At 47.0% G+C, this 24,620-nt stretch overlaps 1 long non-coding RNA gene, 1 other non-coding gene and 1 pseudogene across 2 annotated transcripts; 1 reads left to right on the top strand and 2 right to left on the bottom strand.

Annotated features, from left to right (window-relative positions):
- Positions 1 to 1,953: 1,953 nt before the first annotated feature.
- On the bottom strand, positions 1,954 to 8,506 carry LOC140421360 (uncharacterized; annotated as a pseudogene).
- LOC140419135 (uncharacterized) lies at positions 1,954 to 24,444 on the bottom strand. The gene is made up of 5 exons (XR_011945552.1): positions 24,273 to 24,444; positions 12,236 to 12,342; positions 11,641 to 11,764; positions 8,602 to 8,746; positions 1,954 to 2,390 (listed from the first exon to the last, which is right to left on the bottom strand). It is a non-coding gene; the product is annotated as an uncharacterized lncRNA (long non-coding RNA).
- On the top strand, positions 14,374 to 14,446 carry trnak-cuu (transfer RNA lysine (anticodon CUU)). Its single transcript has one exon. It is a non-coding gene; the product is annotated as a tRNA-Lys (tRNA).
- Positions 24,445 to 24,620: the final 176 nt, after the last annotated feature.

Raw genomic sequence — 24,620 nt, 5'->3', positions numbered from 1 at the left:
GCAAAATCCTACAAACTGGCTTGGCTTGATACAATTCACCTCTTTAACCTGCGATTATCCCTCTCTCCAGTCGCACCGTCCGGACCTGTAAAGACTTAATTACCTGCAAAGACTCGCATTCAAAGAACTATATCGCATCATTGAATTTTTCTATATATGTGTTTGTGGAAACCACCTCTTCATTCACCTGAGGAAGGAGCAGCGCTCCGAAAGCTAGTGATTCTAAACAAACCTGTTGGACTTTAACCTGGTGCTGTGAGTCTTCTTACTGTGCCCACCCCAGTCCAATGCCGGCATCTCCACATCATAAATCAGAAGCATTTAATGCTTCTGCCAGTTTCCAACCAGGCACCTTTTGCTCGTTAGGTGAATGTGATAACATTCACATCCACAGAAACAGCTGGCAGCACAGTACCCAGTGGCCCTGTGCAACGTTTAACTGCACAGTCTTGCTGCAGCTTTCAATGGTTCGGCTGGGAGGCCAGGTCCCTGATTACATGAAGACAACTGTTCCTTTAAAACAGATGTCTCAACTTGTAAGACCATAAGATATAGAACTTACGCTGAACTTTAGCATTTGTTCAGTAAATATCTAACGGAACAATGTTTTCTGTTCAATTAATGCATCATTCTTACCTTCCTACTGAAAATTTCCACCAATTTTACTCAATATTTGTTTTATTATTCAATGTTGAACATAGTATATTTATTTGTTATATGACTTCATTTTGAATTGAATAGATCTCGAGTCTTCACCCTGAATAACTCTGAAATATACACCATTGAATTGCAAACATGTCTGACCAAGAAAAGAAAGCGTTTCACTGGGTAACAGAAATCCCATCAATCTTTGTTCAGTTTGACCACAGTCAGCTTTTAAACAAAGTCAAATACAATTAAATGGAAGTGAATTGAGAATTATGTGTTGCTTATATTTGACCCGTGTGTTTTGGTGTGAAACATTCTGCAGCCTAAATACATGTAAAAGAAAGGAGGGGAGACAGCAAATCCGGACTAAGCCTGGATTTCCACATCCCCCGGGTGGCTTTTCCTATTTCTCGATCATTAAAGTCGAATTTCTCAAGGTGTTTCAGTTAAATCTCTGCCATTTCCTCTAATTCAGTTACAGTATTGTTTGTGTCTGTCTATATGAGCATACATTACCATTAGGTTTGTTTCAGACGGTGATTAAAATGTTAATCTGCATCTACAAAGCCATTAAATTCTTTAGTGACCTGAGCAAGCTGCCAAGATCCGCACTTTGTTTTTCCATGTGTGAAATGATTTGTCTGGACTGTACGCAGAACAATACTTTTCACTGTACTCGGTACACGTGACAATAAATCAAATCCAATCAAAGAAACAGTTTCTTACTCATCTTCAGGTTGAACAATGAGCCGCCTTACAAATTATTCATTCATGGGAGGTGGACGTCACTGGCTGGGCCAGCATTTACTGCTCATTCCAATGGCCCTTGAACTAAGTGTCTTGTGAGGCTATTTCAGAGGGCACTTACAAATCAACAACAACATTGCGTGGATCTGGAGTCACGTGTAGGCCAGGCCACATAAGGAGAGCAGATTCCCTAAAGGACATTTGTGACCCAGACGGGGTTTTCTAACCATCATGAGACTTTTAATTTGAGACTTTTATTCAATTTCATTATCTGTCAGGCAGATTCAATCCCAGATCCCCACCCAGAGCATTAACCTGGGTCTCCGGATTACTAGCCCAGTAACAATACCATTACGCCACTGCCTAGCCCACATAGTCTTGGCAGAATATGATGTCTAGTAACTTCTCAAAATTACAAGGAATTTATTTTTTCAAACAAATTCTGATAGCTCTGCAGTTTCTGGAAACATTTTCGTTGATCGTGTTATTTTTAAAAATAAAGATCTAGTCTTGACAAAATAATTACCTAACACACCAATTCACTAATGATAATCAATGTTCACTACTGAATAATCATTAATTTAATTGCTGTTATTTGCGATGAAATCAATACATAGTTAATATAGAAAAGGTACAGAAGGTGAAATGGCTGCAGGGAGCCACATGTTCGAGGTATAAAAGGGCTTCCTTGACCATGTTACTAATGACAGTGAATACACTATGAAAATAACAATTTTAAAATTAAATGTGATTACACATGCGTACTTACAGCTTCCTACATTACAACAGTGAATATGTTTCAAAAGTACTCCACTGGGCAGCATGGTAGCACAGTGGTTAGCACTGTGGCTCCACAGCGCCAGGGCCCCAGATTGGATTCCCAGCTTGGGTCACTGTGCCAAGTCTGCACGTTCTCCGTGTCTGCGTGGGTTTCCTCCGGGTGCTCCGCTTTCCTCCAACTAGTCCTGAAAGACGTGCTGTTAGGTAATGTAAGCCTATTTGTGACAATAAAGGTTATTACTATCATCGGATTGAAAACACTTTAGGAGGTCCAGTGGTAGTGAGAGGGTTAATAGAAATGTACACTTGTTCTAATTGCTCTAGTCTGCAAACTCGGATATATTCCACTCGGTGTCCTCACCAGAATCATTGATAAAGATTGAGTCTTAATTTTGTGTAATAACCACGTCATTGACACCATTTTGAATACTCTGTGAACCTCCAGATACACCATAACCACAATTATTTGTTGTAAAACACAGCGAGTTGTTGTGATTTGGAATGCACTGTCTATAAACGGTGCTGGAATCTCATTGGACTGTAACTTCCAAAAGGGAATTTGAAGAATTCTGAAAAAGAAAACAAAATAGTCGAACTCTGGGATTAAATGGGTCGTTGCACGAAGAGCTGGCACAGGAAAAATGGGCCAAATAGACTCATGTGCTCTAGGAGCCTTATGTCCATGTACAACGAGTGGTAACAACCTGGAACCTACTGCCTATGAGGGTAGGAGATGCAGAGATGACGGAAGAATTTCAATCGGAAATTGGACAGGCGCTGAGAGAAATAAACCCACAGGGATTTGGGGAACGAACGGGGCAATGGACAGACTGGCTTCCTCCACAGGGAGCCGACACGGTCCCAAAGGGCTGAATGGCCCCATTCCTCACCCTCCAGATGCTGTGATCTCAGGAGAGAAATTCAGCTGCTCCAGTCACTCCAAGTAACTGGAGTCCCTCATCTCTGGTGCCATTCTAGCACAATGGTTAGCACTGTTGCTTGACAGTTCCAGGGTCCAAGGTTGAAAGATTCTTATTTGAAGGATCTTATCCTGCCGAACTACGACAAGTTGTTAGATTCCTACTATTATTCGACTGTGTAAAGTTGAAGGAATTTATATTATTCCTACAATTCGGTTACCAGTAGCACTTTGCGATTACTGGGACTCAGCAGAAATTTAAGGTAAAACTTCTCAGGTGCCAAAAAGAATTGTTTTTTTTTTCTTCTATTGATTACAATTTGAAAGTAATTTAAAAGGCAATTCGTAGACAATTTGAAGCTTTCAGAGAATCAAGACATTATTTTCTTGCTTAGGCAGACAGCTCGAAAGTAACTTTTAAAAGGTCAAAGTCTGGAAATGAAGCATGAAAAAGAGAGAGAGAGCTAAACTAAAACTAAACGTCAAGACTTCAAAAACACTCTCCAAAACTACACTCCAAAAACACACTAAACACTACTACAGAAACACACTAAAACACTACATCACTACAAAATTCAGATGAACAGACAGACAGACTAAAATGGCGGGGGGAAACTTTTCAGTTATACCCTTCCATATCTGTCTTAAATCATCTAATTAAGCTAGCTTGGCTAATGTAACAATGGAGACTTCATGTTGAGAAAGCTGGAATCAAATATATATTTGATTCAATGTTTTATCCATTAAAATGTTTCGGCCTTATAAGCTATGGAATGTGGTTCACGCTGTAATCACTAATGGCCTGAAAAGAGAACAATAGAGCTTTAGTTACTGGACTCCTGCCACCTCGTTGCCATGGAATTCAGCCCTTGTCCTTGACAGCAGCACAAGTATAGTGTCAAACTGTCTTGCAACTGTGCTGTTTTAATCTATGATGGAATTATGCTGTTTCATGTATCTATTGAAGCTATATGTTTTGAGATGACCTGAGGTTATGGGTGCTGAAATTCTCATTTTTAAATGGGTATTTAAAACTGGGGCTAAATATTTATGCTTAAACAGCTATCTTTTACCTATACTAGTTGTATTAGAAATACCTGGCTTCTACACAGGTTCGATTCCCGGTTTGGGTCACTGTCTGTGCGGAGTCTGAGTGTCCCTGTGTTTGGGTGAGTTTCCTCCGGGTGCTCCAATTTTCTCCCACAAGTCCCGAAAGATGTGGTTAGGTGAATTGGACATTCTGAATTCTCTCTCGGTGAACCAGAACAGGCTCCGGAGTGTGGCAACTAGGGGATTTTCACAGTAACTTCAATGGAGCGTTAATGTAAGCCTACTTGTGACATTATTTTTATTGTAAATGTCCTCTACCCCCTCTAAGAACTTCACATCCTTCCTAAAGTGTGGGGTTCATCTATAGGGTTCCATTCTAGAGGGATAGAATTGACAAGCACGGACGAAATGTTCAACTTGTTTAGAACCAGGGTTAGACTACACTGGGAGCACTGTCAACATTGGTGATCTCCATTTAGAAAAAGGAAATAAAGGCATTGGATAAAGTGCAAGATTCAAAATATACAGAACTGAGAGCATTTAACACTCAGGAAAGGCTGGGGCTGCTTTTTTCTGGAAAAGAGAAGACTGATGGGTGACCTGATGTTATCTTTAAGATTATGAAGGGATTCAATAATCCAATAAGAATTTCAGCAGAAACCTCTTTACCCAGCGAGTGGTGAGAATGTGGAACTCACTCCACAGCGAGTGGTTGAGGTGAACAGCATGAATACATTGAACGGAAACCTAGATACATACATGAGGGAGAAAGAATAGGAGATGCTGATGGGGGAAATATAGAGGGGTGGGCGGAGGATCATGTGGAATATAAATACTGACACCGACCATGGATAATCTCAGCCGGTATGGGAATTTAACGTGTGCTGTTGGTGTCACGCAGCACAAACCAGCCATCCAGCCAACTGAGCTAACCGATCCCCGTGTAAATCTGTAATAATTCCTTAAATATTAGTGATTGCCTGTCTCCCACCATACTATTTAATGTAGTTTCCCAGTGCACCTCAGACAACATGCCCCTCAGACCCTGATATTCTGTGAGAAGCATCAAGATAACTTAAACAAAAGAACCATCGGGCATCACGGTGGCGCAGTGGGTTAGCCCTGCTGCCTCACGGAGCCTTGGTCCCAGGTTCAATCCCAGCTCTGGGTCATTGTCTGTGTGGAGTTTGCACATTCTCCTCGTATTTGCGTGGGTTCACCCCTACAACCCAAAGATGTGCAGGCTAGGTGGATTGGCCACGCTAAATTGCCCCTTAATTGGAAAAAATGAATTGGGTACTCTACATTAAAAAAAAAAGAACCATGTAACCACCATAGCCCATCGTCATGGCAATGTGGCATGCTTTTTGGGGTTTCTAAACAGAAATGGCAATGAAACATCTTCCAACCTCCAAACCCCCTTTCACCCCTTGTGAAAGGGCAGCACAGTAGCATTATGGTTAGCACAATTGCTTTACAGCTCCAGGGTCCCAGGTTCGATTCCTGACTTGGGTCACTGTCTGTGCGGAGTCTGCACATCCTCCCAGTGTGCGCGTGGGTTTCCTCCGGGTGCTTGGGTTTCCTCCCACAGTCCAAAGATGTGCGGGTTAGGTGGATTGGTCATACTAAATTGCCCATAGTGTCCAAAATTGCCCTTCGAGTTGGGTGGGGTTACTGGGTTCTGGGGATAGGGTGGAGCTGTGGACCTTGGGTAGGGTGCTCTTTCCAAGAGCCGGTGCAGACTCGACTCGATGGGCCGAATGGCCTCCTTCTGCACTGTAAATTCTATGATCTATGAAATGTGCAACCAGATATTCGCAAGAAGGCTCAGAGAGAATCAGGCCACTAGAGGCGAAGTTGTGAGACCGGCCAGTCCAGCAGAAAGAAACCCTCTGACCATCCCCATTGACCAACAGAATGAACAAACTGCAGTCCTGGATGTAATTGAGAACAGAAACAATAACAGCAGAATCCAATCCCTGTAATCAGTTGTGAACTTGTTGGTGTCTCAGGGAGTGCGATGAATTACAAAATCCCTTTGCACATTGAGAGCAGGTGAACGGCCTCTCCCAGTATGAACTCCCTGGTGTGACTGCAGATGGCATAACCGAGTGAATCGCGCAAATAGACATAAACGGGTGTGAGATAATCGGGATTATGGAGACATGGCTGCAGGATGACCAGGGATGGGAATCGAATATATTCAGTATTTAGGAAGGACAGACAAAAAGGAAAAGGAAGTGGTGAGGCAGTGCTGGTTAAAGAGGAAATTAATGCAATAGTGAGGAAGGATATTAGCTCCGACAAGGTGGAATCTGTATGGGTAGAGCTCAGAAACACTAAGGGGGAAATAAATTAGTAAAGAGACCCCCAAACTGCAGTGGTGATGTTGGGAATGGCCGAATACAGGAAATTAGGCTGATTGTAAAAGTTCCTATGGGTACATGAAGAGAAAAAGATTGGTGAAGACACATTTAGGTTCCTTTCAGCCAGAAACAATGGAATGTATAATAGGGGACAAAGAAATGGGTGAGCAAATAAATACATAATTTGGTTCTGTCTTCACAAATGAGGGCACAAATCAGATACCAGAAATGTTGGGGAACGCAGGATTTAGTGAGAGGGAGGAACTGAAGGAGATCAATATTAGTAAAGAAATGGTGTTGGGGAAATTTATGGGATTGAAGGCCGATAAATCCCCAGGGCCTGATAATCTGCATCCCAAAGTACTGAGGGAAGTGGCTCTAGAAATAATGGATGCATTGGTGTCACCTTCTATAGACTCTGAAGCAGTTCCTGCAGATTGGAGGGTGGCTTATGCAACACCACTATTTAAAATGAGAGAGAAAACAGGGAATTATAGATCAGTAAGCCTGACATCAGCAGTGGGAAAAATTCTAGAATCCATTATCAAAGATTTTATAGCAAAGCACTTAGAAACCAGTGGCAGGATCGGACAGAGTCAGCATGGATTTATGAAGGGGAAATCATGCTTGACGAAATTGACTGGAATTCTTCGAGGGTGTAACTGGTAGAGTTGACAAGGGGGAGCAAGTGGATGTGGTATATTTGGACTTTCAGGTGGCTTTTGACAAAATCACTCACAAGAGATTAGTGTGTAAAATTAAAGCACACGGGATTACGGGTAGTGCATTGAGATGGACAAGAAACTGGTTGGCAGACAGGAAACAAAGAGTAGGAATTAATGGTCTTTTTCAAAGTGGCAGGCACTGACTAGTGGGGTACTGCAGGGATCGGTGCTAGGAGCCCAGATGTTCAGAAGACAGATTAATGATTTTTTAAAAAATTTAAAATACCCAATTCTTTTTTCCAATTAAGGGGCAATTTAGCGTGGCCATTTCACCTACGTTGCACATCTTAAGAAGAATAATCTTTATTGTCACAAGTAGGCTTGCATTCACACTGCAATGAAGTTGCTGTGAAAAGAGTTGGATGATAAGCCATGATCATAATGAATGGCGGAGCAGGCGTGAAGGGACAAATGGCCTCTTCCTGCTCCTATTTTCTACGTCATCCCTTCCCACACTAAGAGCAGGTGAATGGCCTCTCCCCAGTGTGAACTCGCTGGTGTGTCTGCAGGATGGATAACTGTGTGAATCCATTCCCACAGAGGGAGCAGGTGAATGGGTTCTCCCCAGTGTGAACTCGCTGATGTCTCTGCAGACTGGATAACTGTGTGAATCCCTTCCCACACTGGCAGCAGGTGAATGGCCTCTCCCCAGTGTGAACTCGCTGATGTTTCTGCATGCTGGATAGCTGTGTGAATCCCTTCCCACAGAGGGAGCAGGGGAATGGTCTCACCCCAGTGTGAACTCGCTGATGTTTCTGCAGATTGGATGAATGTGTGAATCCCTTCCCACAGAGGGAGCAGGTGAATGGCCTCTCCCCAGTGTGAATTCGCTGATGTTCCCGCAGGTTGGATGAATCACTGAATCCCTTCCCACACACAGAACAGATGAACGGTCGCTCGCCAGTGTGAATTCGCTGGTGTCTCTGCAGGGCGGCTGCATCACTGAATCCCTTCCCACACTGAGAGCAGGTGAATGGCCTCTCTTCAGTGTGAACTCGCTGGTGTGACTGGAGGGTGGATAACTGAGCAAATCCCTTCCCACACACAGAGCAGGTGAACGGCCTCTCCCCAGTGTGACTGCGTCGATGAGACTCCAGCCGAGATGGGACTCTGAATCCCTTCCCACAGTCCCCACATTTCCACGGTTTCTCCATGTTTTGGGTCTCCTGGTGTCTCTCCAGATTGAACAATCAGTGGAAGCCTTGTCCACACACAGAACATGTGCACTGTCTCTCCTCACTGTGAATGGTGCGATGTTTTTTCAGGCTGTGTAACTAGTTAAAGCTCTTTCCACAGTCAGTTCAATGGAACACTCTCACTCGGGTGTGTGTTGTGTGGGTCTTGGTGCTTTTCCAGTCACACTCACGTTTAAAATCTTTTGAAGCCAACAGATCGGACAAATATTTTGCCTTCTCGCTGAGGATATTCAGTTCAGGAGGAATCGATTGAGTTTGTCACATCGAGACGTGACCTTTGAGATTTCTGTCTATAATTCCTCCTCTTCCAATATCCTTTGAAAACAATTAGCAAAAGTCATCATTGTTAGTACAGGATAGAAACTCAGAACAGACAATTCTAGTTCGTATGAAATGTAATTTCCTCTATTGTTCTCCAAAAGCTGTAAATCTCCATCCCACACACTCTCCCTCCATTCTCACTCTGCTGTATCTAATATTCACCCTCCCAACTCTCCTGCAGGTGCTGATTCATGTTGATTGACAGATCCGAGCTGAGCTCACTGCTTCCTGACCAGGACACAGAGATTATAATAGGAGCAAGAGTAGGCCATTCGGCCCACCAAGTCTACTCAACCATTCATTGAGATCCTTGGCCGATCTACTTCAGCACCATTTTCCCACACGATCCCCATATCCCTCGATATCTTCAATATCTAGAATCCTATCAATATTTGTCTTGAACATACCTGATGACTGAGGCTGCACATTCCTCTGGGGTAGAGAATTCCAAAGCTTCACCACATCCTCGAGTGAAGAAATCCCTCCTCATCTCAGCTTTCTCACTATTTTCCTACCTGTTCCCCATAACCCTTAACTCCATTGTCAATAAAATATCTGTCAAACTTGTGCTTCAATATATTCAATGACCCCCAGATACAACTGGTCCCTATGGAAGAGAAATCCAAAGACTAACAACCCCCTGAGGGAAGAGACGACTGGAAATCTATAACGTAGCTACAGTCTTATATTACAAAGTGAAAAATATTACATTTACTTTATTACACAACGGTAAATAATATATCTAATCTGTACCATGTAACAACACTGGACATATCCCTGTCCATTATTAATTTAATTGCCCTGAAATGCCAGCCATCTCCTGGGGAACCCACCCCTTTAATTGTGAACATGAGGAAAGAGACAAGCCTTTTTTGAAATAAATTTAGAATAACCAATTTTTTTTTTGCAATTAAGGTGCAATTTAGCGTCGCCATTCCACCTACCCTGCACATCTTTGGGTTGTGGAGCTGAGACCCACACAAACACGGGGAGAATGTGCAAACTCCGCACAGACAGTGACCTGGGGCCAGGATCGAACCGGGTCCTTGGTGTTGTGAGGCAGCAGTGCTAACCACTGTGCTGCCAGAGACCATCCTTTTACTCAGTCAAATAAATGCGTCAACCTGTTAAGGAGATGGGTGGGAGGAGATGGAAACACTTTGTGCAGCCGCTAACCTTCATGTAATTCTTTTCCCCAATTAAGGGGCAATTTAGCGTGGTTCCAGGTTGGGCTCAAAGCATCAATGAGGACTCTGATCTCTGGCAAGGAAGGAAATCCTGGCAGGCGGGAGGGAAGAATTCACAAACACCCGGTGGAGGCCCCAAACCCCCCAATAAGACCCATTGATTTTATTGTCAGTCTGCAGACAGGAGCTGGAGAACTGAACCCAGGCAGAGGAGAGGGAGGGAGAAAACTGGGAGTGGAGGAAAGAAATGGTGCAGATGGTGAGATGGGTTTGGATTTCAGCCCAGGGAGGAGGGAGAGTGTGTGGGACGGGGATTTACAGCTTTGGGGGAACAAGAGAGGAACAAATGTTCAAGAGAAACTAGAATTGTCTGTTTAGAATTTCTACCCTGGATTGACAGTGATGTCTTTTGTTTATTTTTAATTAAAAGTTTTTTTTTTTAAAAAAGAGTACCCAATATTTTTCCCCCAATTGAGGCGTAATCTTTGCGAGGCCAATTCATCGACCTGCACATCTTTTTGGATTGTAGGGGTGAGTCCCACACAGACAGGGGGAGAATATGCAAACTCTGTACGGGCAGTGACCCGGGCCGGGATCAAACCCCGGTCCTCGGTTAACCAGATGGAAACTCAAATCAAACTTCACATCAAGACTTAAGTCACTTCATTCATCAGGACCTGAATATCATTGGCCTGTGAATGTGGAAGACAAAATGTTTGTCTGTTCTGTCCGTAGGTAAAGATTTTCTTTTTTTAAATAAATCTAGAGTACCCAATTATTTTTTTCCACTTATGGGGCAAGAGAGATAGGAGAGAGAGAGAGAGGAGAGAGAGAGACGGGCCCGTTGGAAACTAGATCTAGTAAGGGACTGCATTCCGAAATATGTTTTACCCTCGAAGTGGGTAATATTGTTGTTTTGCTTTTCTTGGTGTCCTAAGAGAGCTGCCCCGGCAGCAGTAAGCTGGTGAATGAGAGTGAGAAGGGGGGTGGGTAAAGCTGCAGCCGGTGAACCAGTTTTGGCTGGTTCGGCAAGCTTAGCTTCTGGGTCAGAGCCTGGGGAGTGGGTTTGATTTCAATTTGTGTGTCTAGCTGGGGCGTTGGTGGGAAATGGGGGGATGGGGGGGAATGTGGTAGCTCACTGATGATGACTATCGAACTGTTTTTGATTTACTCTGAGGATAGGGGTATGGCAGTCATCTTGGGTGGACCCTATGCCTGTACTTTTTGAAGCTTTGCTGGATAGTCCCTCACAGTGGAAATGGCTGATTCCGTGATTTTCATAGAATTTTACAGTGCAGAAGGAGGTCATTCGGCCCATCAAGTCTGCACCGACTCTTGGAAAGAGCACCCTACCCAAGGTCAACACCTCCACCCTATCCCCACAACCCAGTAACCCCACCCAACACTAAGGACAATTTTGGACACTAAGGGCAATTTAGCATGGCCAATCCACCTAACCTGCACATCTTTGGACTGTGGGAGGAAACCGGAGCACCCGGAGGAAACCCACGGGGAGGATGTGCAGACTCCGCACAGACAGTGCCGGAATCGAACCTGGGACCCTGGATTTGTGAAGCAATTGTGCTATCCACAATGCTACCGTGATGGGAGGGGCGGGGGGGTGATCCCCTAATTCAGGGCTGGTCACCTGGACCGTAAAGGAATTGGGTGAACCAGTGAAGGTCAAGGGTTTTCACTCACCTGAAGATTCTAAATGCTGGTGTGGTGTTCTTGCAGGAGACTCACTTGCGGGTTAGAGATCCGACCAGATGCGGAGGGGTGAGCCAAGTGTTTCACTCGGGCTTTGACGGAAGGGCTCGATATGCTGCAATTTTAATCAATAAAGGGGTCCCTAGGGTCATTGCGGACACTAATGGGAGATACATGGTGGTCAGCGGGTACATTGGTGGTGCTGGTGAATGTCTATGCCCCTAACTGGGACGGTGTGTCATTTTAAAATTAAATTGTTGGGACCTATCTCAGACCGGGATACACATCAATTAATTCTTGGAGTGAACTTCAATTGTGAACTGGATCCAAAAATGGACTGGTACAAGCCCATTCGGCCACTATAAACACAGAAAAATGGAGTGAAATCTGGACGAACCACCCAGCACGACCCAGGCACCGGAAACGACCACAGCAAACCCGGCAAAGGATAAAGAAATCTGTTCCCATCAGTAGATTGTAAAAGGATTATGGGACACAGATTTGAGATTATGAGCAAGATCTACAGGGGGGATATGAGGAAGAAATTTTACACAGTGAGTGGTAATGATCTGAACTCAATGCTTACACACAAAGGTTGATAACCTCCAGGTCCTGATAACTCGAATGGTGCTGTCAGAATTTGATGTGAGGATAGGTTGTGAGTTTCCTGTCTGCGAATCCCTTTCTAAGCCCCTGTGAAAGAAGTTTACAAAGGCATCACTGTCAGTCCAGAAATAAAATTCTGGAAAGATAAATATTTCTCCCGGTTTGAATTTGCTGAGTGTAAATCCACCCCGACTAATCCCCTGTAAAAGGAGTTTCCAAAATTAATCACTATCAGTCCAGGATAGAAATTCACCACATTCTCTCCTCCTGCTCCCTGATGACCGCTCATGCCCTCCCCATCACCGCTGCACACTGTCCCTCTTATCATCAGCAGTCCCCTGATTTTAGGGTGATGCTGACTCAGGGTTGTGAGTTTCTACCCTGGGTCTTTGTGTGACTGAACAGAGCCGCAGAGCTTTCGACACATGGGACAGGACGTCCAATGAGACATTGAAATCCGGAGACCAGGATTGGCTTCCTTTCCATCTCTGCCACCGCTTTGCATCATCAATAAGACATTGGGACTCAAAGGGTGAGGCAGTTTGATGGACAAGTTGCCTCCATTCTGAACAATGAGGAACAAGCTCCTCCCACTCACTGAAACATCGCCCCCTACAAAGATGACAAACGCGCATGTGCCCTGATGCACATCCAATAAAGATGGCGGCCGTTAACCCGAGCCGAACATGAGGAGCCGTAGCTCCGCTCAGTACAAACTGGGTACCTTAAACTCTTTTCCTTTTAAAAAAAAAAAAAACTTTTTATTGGCATTTCTCATATTTATAAACAATCTTCAACTCTTTTCCGAAGTTTGTGGCTTACAACAGCTTTACACGACGTTTCCGCCCACCCCCACGATCTCTCGCTCCCTCCATATTGTTAATCGCCTCGCACCAATTTCGGATCTGAAGACACAGCCCTTCTGCATCTCCATTACCCACACAGCACATGCTTCAATCGCAGCGGGCCCCGCCACTCATTCATTGGTTGGAGGACCAGCGCTCTCGGTCGGTCCTCCAGTCCTGCCCCTCCAGCTTCTATTGGTCCAGAGCTGCCGTCAATCACCCAGGCATTGTGACGGTTACAGATGGTGAGAGCGGCCACAGGCTCAGGCTGACTCGCTGATTGTCCAATAATAACAGTGAGAGTCTCAGTGGGACAATCAGACAATAATAGTGGAGATGGGGCCCAGAGGAGAAACAGCAAAGGATTCACTCACTTGGAGAGAAACAAACACAGTGTCTGTTCCCATAAGAGTCAGGCTGCAGTGTGTGAGTGAATATATCATTGGGTCCAATGGAGAATCATAGAATCCCCTCAGTGTAGAAGGAGGCCATTCGGCCCATCGAGTCTGTGGCAACCCTCTGAAAGAGCACGCTACCATGGCGAATTCCCCACCCTATCCACGTAACACCTCCAGGGGACAATTTAGCACAGCCAATCCACCTAATCTGCACATTTTTGGACTGTGGGAGGAAACCAGAGCACCCAGAAAGGAAATCTATGCAGACGCAGGCAAACTCCACAGAGACAGTGATCCAAGGTCGGAATTAATCATAGAATCTACAGTGCAGAAGGAGACCATTCGGCCCATCGAGTCTGCACCGGCGTTACCTGATTTGGCCAACTCACTGAAATGTGGTTAATTCTGAATTGCCTAGCAAGCCACTCAGTTTAAGGGCAATTAGGAATGGGCAACCCAGACACTCACATCCCATAAAGAATAGAGAAAATCAAAGGGCTGTTTCCAGTGCCGGTTTCAAAGGAATCAGTACTGGGCCCTTCACTCCTGGTGACATCACTGATTTGAAAGTAAATGTAGGAACATGTGGAAGAAGTTTACCTGTGACACAAAAATAATTGAACACTTGATAGTGAGGAAGAAAGCTGGAGGGGAAACAAGGCAAAGGATTACATGATAAATGGCAGGACAGGACTAGTTAGGCCAGAGCTAGATTCCTGTAGAGGAAGATTGCACCAGAGAGAGCACAGAGGGGATTTAAGATCATTGACCCGAAATTGACAATGTTTGCTCTGAGGAAAGTTTGGATAAACTGGGGCTGTTTTCTTTGGAACAGAAAAGGCTGAGGGGAGACCAAAATGAAATTATGGAAAGCAGCCTGGCTAGCTCAGTCGGTAGAGCATGGGAGTCTTAATCCCAGGGCCGTGGGTTCAAGACCCACGTTGGGCGCTTCAGCTTCTTTAATCTGAGAACATTGAGCTCAACTGTTTTATGGACGGCACGGTAGCACAGTGGCTAGCACTATTGCTTCACAGTGCCAGGGTCCCGGGGTTCAATTCCCACTTGGGACACTGTCTGCGCAGAGTCTACACATTCTCCCAGTCTCTGTATGGGTTCCCTCCCACAAGTCCCGAAAGACGTGCTTGTTAGGTGAATTGGACATTCTGATTTCCCCCTCTGTGTACCTGAATAGGTGCTGGGGTGTGGTTCCGGGGATTTTCACAGTAACTTCATTGCAGTGTTAATGTAAACCTACTTGTGATAATAGTAAAGATTATTCTAAAGGTATAAAATTCTGGGGGATCATGGTGGCACAGTGGTTGTGTGCCTGCGTGCTGGGGACCCAGATTCAATCCTGGCCCCGGGTCACAGTCTGTAAGGAGTTTGCACATTCTCCCATTGTCTGTGTGGGTTTCACCCCCACAACCCAAATATGTGCAGGGTAGGAGGCTTGGCAAAATTAAATTGCCCCTCAATTGGAAAAAAATATAAATTTATATTTTTAAAAATTTCTGAGGGATCTAAATAGATTGGATAGGAAGGTCCGATTCCCTTTGATTAAGGGATACATATAAAAGGGGGCAGAGATTTAGTGAAGGACTAGGAGGTTTAGAGGGTGGTGAGGATCTGTGACATGCTGCCTGAAATAATGGGACAAACCCTCATAACATTTAAAAAGTATTTAGATAGACATTTGAATTGATATAACTTAAAAATCTACAGACCACAATCTGCAGAGGGCAGTAGAGCGGAGCTGCTGATTGGCTGTTGTGGGGGAAATTTACATACGTGCATTGTGGTCACTGTAACTTGAAGGTGTACCTGTGCAAGAGACCCTAGCTGTTCAAGTGAAGGCAAGCATCCAGCAGAGGGCAGTAGAGTTGAGCTGCTGATTGGCTGTTGCGGGGGAAATTTGCATACATGCATTGTGGTCACCGTAACTTGAAGGCATACCTGTGCAAGAGACCATAGCTGTTCAAGTGAAGGCAAGCATCCAGCAAAGGGCAGTAGACCTTCACTGAGTGAGTGCTTCCTGAGAAGGGAAGTAAATTTTTTAAAAAAACTTACTGTAGGGAGTTTCCAGCTGAACCCAGTCGGAGTGAGGACTGAGTGACTGCTGGGTAAGTAGTAAAGATTTAAATTGTTTGCGCAGGCCCATAACAGCTGATTGCTGTTTTCATGTGGGGCGCAGTGGGTGCTGGTTAAGTGTTTTATTTTTACCTGTATTTAAGTTGGGCAGTTTCTAAACCCTAGACACTACACTTGTAGTGACCCCACCCTTCCACCTCTTTTAAACTAAGGGGTAGAGTGAATAACAGGTAAGCACTTTCTTTCTTTTTCTTTTTTTATCTAGAGGGGATGGCAGGGAAGGCAGTGCAATGTTCCTCCTACAGAATGTTTGAGGTGAGGGATGCCGTCAGTGTCCCTGCTGATTTCATCTGGGCACTCATCTCCAGCTCCTCAGAAACCACGTTAGGGAACTGGAGCTGGATGAACTTCGGATTATTCGGGAGGCAGAGGTGGTTAGAGATAGAAGCTTCAGGGATGTAGATACTCCAAAGAATAAAGATAGATGGGTGATGGTGAGAGGGGCTGGGAAGAAGCAGTCAGTACAGGGATCCCCTGTGGTCGTTCCCCTTAGTAACAAGTATACCGCTTTGGATACTGTTGGGGGGGACGGGGACGTACCAGGGGTAAGCCATGGGGTAGAGGTCTCTGGCACAGAGTCTGCCCCTGTTGCTCAGAACGGAAGGGGGGGAGAGGAATAGAGCATTAGTCATTGGAGATTCCATAGTTAGGGGGATAGATAGGAGATTCTGTGGGAACGAGAGAGACTCGTGATTTGTGTTGGCTCCCAGGTGCCAGGGTCCGTGATGTCTCGAATCGTGTTTTCGGGATCCTTAAGGGGGAGGGGGAGCAGCCCCAAGTCGTGGTCCACATAGGTACCAACGACATAGGTAGGAAAAGGGATAGGGATGTAAGGCAGGAATTCAGGGAGCTAGGGTGGAAACTTAGATCTAAGGCAAACAGAGTTATTATCTCTGGGTTGTTACCCGTGCCACGTGCAAGCGAGACGAGGAATCGGGAGAGAGAGGAGTTGAACACGTGGCTACAAGCATGGTGCAGGAGGGAGGGTTTCAGATTTCTGGATAATTGGGTCTCATTCTGGGGTCGGTGGGACCTCTACAAACGGGATGGTCTACACCTGGACCAGAGGGGTACCAATATCCTGGGGAGAAATTTGCTAATGCTCTTCGGGAGGGTTTAAACTAGTTCAGCAGGGGATTGGGAACCTGAATTGTAGCTCCAGTTTACAGGAGGTTGAGAGTAGTGAGGTCATGAGTAAGGTTTCAAAGTTGCAGGAGTGTACCAGCAGGCAGGAAGCTGGTTTAAAGTGTGTCTCCTTCAATGCCAGGAGCATCCGGAATAAGGTGGGTGAACTTGCTGCATGGGTTGGTACCTGGGACTTCGATGTTGTGGCCATTTCGGAGACATGGATAGAGCAGGAACAGGAATGGTTGTTGCAGGTGCCAGGGTTTAGATATTTCAGTAATCTCAGGGAAGGTGGTAAAAGAGGGGGAGGGGTGGCATTGTTAGTCAAGGACAGTATTACGGTGGCAGAAAGGGCGTTTGATGAGGACTCGTCGACTGAGGTAGTATGGGCTAAGGTTAGAAACAGGAAAGGAGAGGTCACCCTGTTAGGGGTTTTCTATAGGCCTCCAAAAAGTTCCAGAGATGTAGAGGAAAGGATTGCAAAGATGATTCTGGATAGGAGCGAAAGCAACAGGGTAGTTGTTATGGGGGACTTTAACTTTCCAAATATTGACTAGAAACGCTATAGTTCAAGTACTTTAGATGGGTCAGTTTTTGTCCAATGTGTGCAGGAGGGTTTCCTGACACAGCATGTAGATAGGCCAACGAGAGGCGAGGCCATATTGGATTTGGTACTGGGTAATGAACCAGGACAGGTGTTAGATTTGGAGGTAGGTGAGCACTTTGGTGATAGTGACCACAATTCGATTACGTTTACTTTAGTGCTGGAAAGGGATAGGTATATGCCGCAGGGCAAGAGTTATATCTGGGGGAAAGGCAATTATGATGCGATGAGACAAGACTTAGGATGCATGGGATAGAGAGGAAAACTGCAGGGGATGGGCACAATTCAAATGTGGAGCTTGTTCAAGGAACAGCTACTGCGTGTCCTTGATATGTATGTACCTGTCAGGCAGGGAGGAAGTGGTCAAGTGAGGGAACCGTGGTTTACTAAAGCAGTCAAAACACTTGTCAAGAGGAAGGAGACGGCTTATGTAAAGATGAGACATGAACGTTCAGTTAGGGCGCTCGAGAGTTACAAGTTAGCTAGGAAGGACTTAAAGAGAGAGCTAAGAAGAGCCAGAAGGGGACATGAGAAGTCTTTGGCAGGTAGGATCAAGGATAACCATAAAGCTTTCTATAGATATGTCAGGAATAAAAGAATGACTAGGGTAAGAGTAGGGCCAGTCAAGGACAGTAGTGGGAATTTGTGCGTGGAGTCCGAGGAGATAGGAGAGGTGCTAAATGAATAATTTTCGGCAGTATTCACACAGGAAAAAGACAATGTTGTCGAGGAGAATACTGAGATTCAAGCTACTAGACGAGAAAGACTTGAGGTTCATAAGGAGGATATGTTAACAATTCTGGAAAGTGTGAAAATAGATAAGTCCCCTGGGCCGGATGGGATTTATCCTAGGATTCTCTGGGAAGCTAGAGAGGAGATTTATGAGCCTTTGGCTTTGATCTTCAAGTCATCTTTGTCTGCAGGAATAGTGGCAGAAGATTCGTGGATAGCAAATGTTGTCCCCTTGTTCAAGAAGAGGCGTAGAGACAACCCCGGTAACTATAGACTAGTGAGCCTTACTTCTGTTGTGGGCAAAGTCTTGGAAAGGTTTTGTGATGAATGATATCTGTATACACATGTACCTTTAATGCGTAGGCCCCTTTAAGACCGGGTTTGGAACCCTGGGGGACTCCGGCTCCGCCCCCAGGAAGCTGTATGTAAGGTTACGTTCAGTAGGCAGCGTGCAGTGAGCACACTTCTCGGCAGCTGTCTGGTTTTCTGGTAATTAAAGCCTTTGTATTATCAAACTCCTCTCCTGAGTCGTAATTGAGGGTATCTCAATTTAATTACCAGATTACATCAAGATGGACAGCGGTCTAAAGCCATAGAAGCTCAATTTGGACGCTCGGTCGCCGGAAGCCACTGAAATTTTTAAATACTGGCTCCGGTGCTTTGAGGCCTATCTGAATTCCTCAGAGACTGAAGTTGACGGACCTCGCAAGCTGAGCTTACTAGATGCCCGGGTGGGCCACCCACTATCCTCCGTGATCGAGAAAGCTACGACGTATGAAACGGCAGACATTTGCTCTCGCCCTGCTGCCAGCGCTCTGGGGAAACGCACTCGCCAGGAACTGCGACCATAAAGAGGTGACGGCAAAAGTCCACATGAACTTCCATATTCGTGATGCTTTCGTGTCCGGTATCCGATCCACGTACATCCGGCAGTGGCTCCTAGAAGACGGAGCGAAGGAACTCCAAGGCACGGTAACGCTCGCCTCTTCCCTGGAAGCGGCCCGCCAAAATCTCCGCACGTACTCCGCGGAACTTGCGAACCCCTCCAGACTCGGCCACGCTTCAGGCCTGCGTCGCGCGGCGACCCGCTCACACCGGGGGGCCCCCAATGCCATTTCTGTGGGCAAGGCCAGCACTCGCGCCAGCATTGCCCGGCCCGCTCTGCTATCTGCGGCGAATGCGGAAAGAAGGGGCACTTCGCAAAGGTCTGCCTGGCTGGGCCCAAAGGTCTCATCGGACCCAGAAATCGAACTCCCGGGACCACAGGCCCCGCAACGTGGCCGCGCGGCGGCTAGAAATGCCTACTTCCGACGCATCGTAGGACTCGTGCGAGTCATGGGGGTGGCCATCTTGGCGGCAGCCATCTTCAAAACTCAAAACATGCGACCGACGGCGGCGGCCATTTTGCAAGTCCGATTCAACCGAGGACTCTGACTGCCCGCAACTAGGAGCGATCACGCTCTATCAATCTCGGCCAAAGCACCTGCGAAACTCAATGATGCAGGTTCAAATCAACGGCCGCGACACCCCCTGCCTTTTTGACTCTGGGAGCACGGAGAGTTTTATCCATCCAGACACGGTAAGACGCTGCTCCCTGCGCACCTATCCCGCCTCCCAAACTATCGCCCTTGCATCTGGGTTTCATTCGGTCCAAATCACTGAGTATTGTTTCGCTAACCTCGCTATCCAAGGCGCCAAATACGCCCGTTTTAAACTTTATGCCCTCCCTCACCTCTGCGCCGCCCTGCTGCTCGGTCTGGACTTTCAGTGCAGCCACCGAAGCCTGACCCTGAAGTTCGGCGGACCCCTGCCCCTGCTCACGGTATGTAGCCTGGCGACATTCACAGTTGCAACCCCCCCCCTCTTCGCGGACCTCACCCCCGACTGTAAGCCCGTCGCCACCAGGAGTCGGCGGTACAGTTCCCAAGACATGACTTTCATCAAGTCAGGGGTTCAGCGGCTACGAAAAGAAGGGGTCATAGAGGCTAGCAACAGCTCTTGGAGGGCACAAGTACTGGTAGTCTGCTCCGGGGAAAAACAATGTATGGTGGTGGACTACAGCCAGACCATGAACCGCGTTCCGCAACTCGATGCGTACCCACTTCCCCGCATTGCAGAAATGGTGAACCAAATCGCCCAGTATCGAGTATTCTCCACAGTCGACCTAAAATCGGCCGATCATCAACTCCCTATCCGCCCAGAGGACCTCCCCTATACGGCCTTCGAAGCAGCCGGTCGGCTCTTCCACTTCCTCAGGGTCCCTTTCGGTGTCACAAACGGAGTCTCCGTTTTACAAAGGGCAATGGATCAAATGGTGGACCAGTACGGCTTACGGGCTACATACTCGTACTTAGACAACGTCACCATCTGCGGCCATGCTCAGCAGGACCATGACGAAAACCTGAGGAAGTTCCTCCAGACCGCCCGGGCCCTCAATCTGACATACAATAAAGAGAAATGAGTGTTCCACACAACCCGGCTAGCCACCCTCGGCTATGTCGTGGAAAATGGGGTCCTCGGGCCAGACCCCGACCGCATGCGCCCCCTGAAGGAACTTCCCCTCCCCCGTAGCCTCAAGGCACTCAAACGGTGCCAGGGGCTCTTTTCCTATTATGTCCAGTAGGTCCCCAGATGTGCAGACAAAGCCCGTCCACTCATTAAGACCACGGTTTTTCCCCTGACGGCTGAGGCTCAGTCAGCTTTCAGTCGTATCAAGGCCAATATCATCAAGGCCGCCATGCACGCGGTGGACAAAACTATTCCCTTCCAGGTAGAAAGCGACGCATCAGACGTCGCCCTGGCTGCTACCCTCAACCAGGCGGGCAGACCTGTAGCGTTCTTCTCCCGAACCCTCACCGCCTCGGAAATTCGACACTCTGCAGTCGGGAAGGAGGCACAAGCCATAGTGGAGGCCGTGCGGCACTGGAGGCACTACAGAGCCGGTAGGAGGTTCGACCTCGTCACCGACCAACGGTCAGTCGCCTTTATGTTCGATAACGTATAACGGGGCAAAATAAAGAATGATAACATTCTGAGGTCCAGGGTCGAACTCTCCACCTACACGTACGATATTACATATCATCCGGGAAAGCTCAACGAATCCCCAGATGCCCTGTCCCGCCACAGATGCGCCAACGCGCAGAAAGACCGTCTGCGGGCCATCCACGATGACCTCTGCCACCCGGGGGTCACCCGGCTTGCCCATTTCATCAAGTCCCGCAGCCTGCCTTACTCCACCAAGGAGGTCAAGGCCATGACCATGGCTTGCCAGATCTGTGCGAAGTGCAGACCGCACTTTTATCGACCAGACAAGGCTCACCTAGTAAAGGCCTCTGGGCCCTTTGAGCGATTAAGCGTGGACTTCAAAGGGCCCTTCCCTTCCACCAACCGCAACAGTTATTTCCTCACTGTCATCGATGAATTCTCCCGCTTCCCCTTCGCTGTCCCCCGCCCCGATATGACCTCGGCCTCCGTAATCAAGGCACTGCACAGCATCTTCACGCTGTTTGGTTTCCCCGCTTATATCCACAGCGATCGGGGTACATCGTTCATGAGCGATGAGCTGCGTCGAGATCTGCTCAACAAGGGCATTGCCTCGAGCAGAACGACCAGCTATAACCCGCAGGGAAACGGGCAGGTGGAGAGGGAGAACGTGACAGTTTGGAAGGCTGTTCTTCTAGCCCTATGGTCAAGAAGTCTCCCAATCGCCCGCTGGCAGGAGGTCCTACCCGATGCCCTACACTCCATTAGGTCGCTCCTCTGTACGGCCACAAACGAGACCCCTCACAACCGTTTGTTTGTCTTCCCCAGGAGGTCCACCTCTGGGGTCTCGCTTCCACGTTGGCTGACGACTCCGGGACCAGTTCTACTCCGGAGGCACGCGAGGAGCCATAAGACAGATCCACTGGTCGAGAGGGTCCAACTACTACACGCAAACCCTCAATACGCCTACGTCGAGCACCCCGATGGCAGGCAGAACACCGTTTCCCTGCGAGACCTGGCACCCACTGGCTCGCCCCCCTTCCACCGATGCTCCCCTCCCAGCACCGGCAGTCAACTCCGACAGCGCCCCCACCCCCCCCCCCTCAGCCGGCGCCGGCACCAATCACCCTAGTCACCGCGGATACCCCCCCTGCTCCAACGCGGGAAAAGGCTCAGACAACCGTGCTCCCGGATATACCACCACCGAGGACGACCGTATCTGTCACACCACCGCCGGAGCTGAGAAGGTCGACACGGGCAATCAGACCACCCAAAAGACTGAACTTTTCATTCCACTTCACCCCCGATGGACTATGCATTTTTTTAAACAGGGGGTGATTGTGATGAATGATATCTGTATACACATGTACCTTTAATGCGTAGGCCCCTTTAAGACCGGGTTTGGAACCCTGGGGGACTCCACCTCCGCCCCCAGGAAGCTGTATATAAGGTTATGTTCAGTAGGCAGCGTGCAGTGAGCACACTTCTCGGCAGCTGTCTGGTTCTCTGGTAATTAAAGCCTTTGTATTATCAAACTCCTCGCCTGAGTCATAATTGAGGGTATCTCAGGTTTATAAGAGATTGGATGTATAATCATCTGGAAAGGAATAATTTGATTAGTGATAGTCAACAAGGTTTTGTGAAGGGTAGGTCGTGCCTCACAAACCTTATTGAGTTCTTTGAGAAGGTGACCAAACAGGTGGATGAGGGAAAAGCAGTTGATGTGGTGTACATGGATTTCAGTAAAGCGTTTGATAAGGTTCCCCAAGGTAGGCTACTGCAGAAAATATGGTGGCATGGGATTCAGGGTGATTTAGCAGTTTGGATTAGAAATTGGCTAGCTGGAAGAAGGCAAAGGGTGGTGGTTGGTGGGAACTCTTCAGACTGGAGTCCAGTTACTAGTGGTGTACCACCAGGATCTGTTTTGGGGCCACTGCTGTTTGTCACTTTTATAAATGACCTGTGAGGAAGGGGTAGAAGGATGGGTGAGTAAATTTGCAGATGACACTAAAGTTGGTGTAGTTGTGGACCGTGCGGAAGGATGTTACAAGTTACAGAGGGACATAGATAACCTGCAGCACTGAGCTGAGGGGTGGCAAATGGAGTTTAATGCCGAAAAGTGTGAGGTGATTCATTTTGGAAGGAATAACAGGAAGACAGAGTATTGGGCTAATGGTAAAATTCTTGGCAGTGTGGATGAGCAGAGCGATCTCGGTGTCCATGTACATAGATCCCTGAAAGTTGCCACCTAGGTTGAGAGGGTTGTTAAGAAGGCGTACGGTGTGTTAGCTTTTATTGGTAGAGGGATTGAGTTTCAGAGCCATGAGGTCATGTTGCAGCTGTACAAAACTCTGGGGCGGCCGCATTTGGAGTATTGTGTGCAATTCTGGTCGCCGCATTATAGGAAGGATGTGGAAGCAATGGAAAGGGTGCAGAGGAGATTTACCAGAATGTTGCCTGGTATGGAGGGAAGATCTTATGAGGAAAGGCTGAGGGACTTGAAGCTGTTTTCGTTAGAGAGAAGGTTAAGAGGTGACTTAATTGAGGCACACAAGATGATCAGAGGATTGGATAGGGTGGACAGAGAGAGCCTTTTTCTTCGGATGGTGATGTCTCACACGAGGGGACATAGCTTTAAATTGAGGGGAGATAGATATAGGACAGATGTCAGAGGTAGGTTCTTTACTCGGAGTAGTAAGGGCGTGGAATGCCCTGCCTGCAACAGTAGTGGACTCGCCAATACTAAGGGCATTCAAATGGTCATTGGATAGACATATGGATGATAAGGGAATAGCGTAGATGGGCTTTAGAGTGGATTCACAGGTCGGCGCAACATCGAGGGCCGAAGGGCCTGTACTGCGCTGTAATGTTCTATGTTCTACGAATACTTACTTTGTAAACACGATGAGCTGAATGAAATGCAACAGGAACAACAAACCTAACAAAATCCCGGATAGTAACTCTCACTACTAAGAAGGTCAGCAGTTTGCCCAGTTGACCTGCCAAGTATGCTAATTCGGTAATTTCAAAATGTACCTGCATACATAAGAGTACAACAGCAAATTATTTAACTTCCCCAATGTGATGTGTAATTAGTCTCAAATTTACCCTGGAATGGTCGTTTAAATTTTCCCAGTCACTCTGAAATCTTTATCCACGGACAGAACAGACAAACCATTTTACCTCCCAATGATATTCAGGTCCTGTTGAATGGAGTAACTCTGTCAGATGATGATGTGATGTTTGGTTTGAAGTTCCCGTGAGTAAATCCTCATCTTTCTAAAGGAGTTTCCAAAGAAACTTCACTCTCAGTCCAGGAGAGAAATTCACAAGATTCTCTCTTCCGGCTTCCGGGTCAACGACGGCCGCGCATGCGCTCTGCTGCACCTGAGAAAGATGGCGGCCGCGCAGGCGCCCTGTGGCATATCGCCCCCTAAACAGATGACAGCCGTTAACAGGGGCCGATCAGAGAGAAGAGCACCGATGCGGCCGCCCCATTCGGTACAAACACCGAACTGTATGAAAAGTGCC

The sequence above is a fragment of the Scyliorhinus torazame genome, chromosome 5 (assembly GCF_047496885.1).
Source record: "Scyliorhinus torazame isolate Kashiwa2021f chromosome 5, sScyTor2.1, whole genome shotgun sequence".
NCBI lineage: Eukaryota > Metazoa > Chordata > Chondrichthyes > Carcharhiniformes > Scyliorhinidae > Scyliorhinus > Scyliorhinus torazame.
This window is presented reverse-complemented; position numbering and strand designations above follow the sequence as displayed.